This window comes from Petromyzon marinus, unplaced genomic scaffold (genome assembly GCF_048934315.1).
Source record: "Petromyzon marinus isolate PM22_M1 ecotype Great Lakes invasive population unplaced genomic scaffold, UKy_Petmar_22M1.pri1.0 PM_G_Scaffold_6, whole genome shotgun sequence".
In the NCBI taxonomy this organism is placed as follows: Eukaryota; Metazoa; Chordata; class Hyperoartia; order Petromyzontiformes; family Petromyzontidae; genus Petromyzon; species Petromyzon marinus.
Window position 1 is genome coordinate 2590001 of NW_027423013.1, and position 2500 is coordinate 2592500.

The following is a 2500-nucleotide window of genomic DNA, read 5'->3' on the forward strand; positions in this document are numbered from 1 at the left end:
TCCTCACATGAGGTTACCATTGTCCATACAATAGTGCAGGTGCGATGGAAATCTTTTCTCGTTTTGGTGCGTGCTACATTTTTACGGATAGACCCCGTGAAACGCTAGAAATTGGCGGGGATGTGTCTCTTGTGGCTCACGGGGCTGTTAGGGTGGCACAGAAATCCCTCGGAATGGGAAAACGGGTCATTTTCGTGTTGCCACATTGCATGCGAACGGCATGAAACTTCCAGAGGCATTTGCAGCAGGAATGCATGTGCAGTCAAAAAAGTGAATATTTTTCACGGATAGACCCCGTGAAACGCTAGAAATTGGCGGCGATGTCTCTCTTGTGGCTCACGGGGCTGTTAGGGTGGCACAGAAATCCCTCGGAATGGGAAAACGGGTCATTTTCGTGTCGCCACATTGCATGCGAACCGCATGAAACTTCCAGAGGCATTTGCAGCAGAAATGCATGTGCAGTCAAAAAATTGAATATTTTTCACGGATAGACCCCGTGAAACGCTAGAAATTGGCGGGGATGTGTCTCTTGTGGCTCACGGGGCTGTTAGGGTGGCACAGAAATCCCTCGGAATGGGAAAAAACGGGTCATTTTCGTGTCGCCACATTGCATGCGAACCGCATGAAACTTCCAGAGGCATTTGCAGCAGGAATGCATGTGCACTCAAAAAATGTGATATTTTTCACGGAGAGACCCCGTGAAACGCTAGAAGTGGGCGGGGATGTCTCTCTTGTGGCTCACGGGGCTGTTAGGGTGGCACAGAAATCCCTCGGAATGGGAAAACGGGTCATTTTCGTGTCGCCACATTGCATACGAACCGCATGAAACTTCCAGAGGCATTTGCAGCAGGAATGCATGTGCACTCAAAAAAGTGAATATTTCTCACGGATAGACCCCGTGATACGCTAGAAATTGGCGGGGATGTCTCTCTTGTGGCTCACGGGGCTGTTAGGGTGGCACAGAAATCCCTCGGAATGGGAAAACGGGTCATTTTCGTGTCGCCACATTGCATGCGAACCGCATGCAACTTCCAGAGGCATTTGCAGCAGAAATGCATGTGCAGTCAAAAAAAAATTGATATTTTTCACGGATAGACCCCGTGAAACGCTAGAAATTGGCGGGGATGTGTCTCTTGTGGCTCACGGGGCTGTTCGGGTCGCACAGAAATCCCTGGGAATGGGAAAACGGGTCATTTTCGTGTTGCCACATTGCGTACGAACCGCATGAAACTTCCAGAGGCATTTGCAGCAGAAAGGCACGTGCACTCAAAAATTTTAATATTTTTCACGCATAGACCCCGTCAAACGCTAGAAGTTGGCGGGGATGTCTCTCTTGTGGCTCACGGGGCTGTTAGGGTCGCACAGAAATGCCTCGGAATGGGAAAACGGGTCATTTTTGTGTGGCCACATTGCATAGGAACGGCATGAAACTTCCAGAGGCATTTGCAGCAGGAATGCATGTGCACTCAAAAACGTCTATATTTTTCACGGATAGACCCCGTGAAACGCTATAAATTGGCGGGGATGTCTCTCTTGTGGCTCACGGGCGCTGTTAGTTAGGGTCGCACAGAAATCCCTCGGAATGGGAAAAGGGGTCATTTTCGTGTTGCCACATTGCGTACGAACGGCATGAAACTTCCAGAGGCATCTGCAGCAGAAATGCATGTGCACTCAAAAACGTCTATATTTTTCACGGATAGACCCCGTGAAACGCTAGAAATTGGCGGGGATGTGTCTCTTGTGGCTCACGGGGCTGTTAGGGTCGCACAGAAATCCCTCGGAATGGGAAAACGGGTCATTTTCGTGTTGCCACAATTGGCATACGAACGGCATGAAACTTCCAGAGGCATTTGCAGCAGAAATGCATGTGCACTCAAAAACGTGAATATTTTTTCACGGATAGACCCCGTCAAACGCTCGAATTTGGCGGGGATGTTTCTCTTGTGGGTCACGGGGCTGTTCGGCTCGCACAGAACTCCCTTGGTCCACCTGATTCGTGCATACAGGCAGCAACTAAAACTCTGTAAACCTGCTGTGAGGACATCTAAACAGTGGACCAGTGAGGCTGTGGAAGATTTGCGGGCGTGCTTAGACTGTACTGACTGGGATATGTTCACGACTGCTACCAATAGTCTGGATGAACTCACAGAGGCTGTGTACATCAGCTTCTGTGAGGACTGCTGTATCCCAACACGTACCAGGGTGAACTTTAACAACAACAAGCCCTGGTTCTCAGCAAAGCTCAAAAGGTTGAGGTTGGAGAAGGAGGAAGCGTTTAGGAGTGGGGATAGAGACAGATTCAAGGAGTCGAAGAACAGGTTTAGCAAAGCGGTGAGAGAGGCTAAACGACTGTACTCAGAGACACTAAAACACCAGTTCTCTACTAACGACGCTGCTTCTGTCTGCCAAAGGGCTCAGGCACATCACCAACTACAAACCCAGAGCGCCCCACACCACTAACGACTCCCGCCTAGCCAACGACCTGAACGAGTTCTACCGT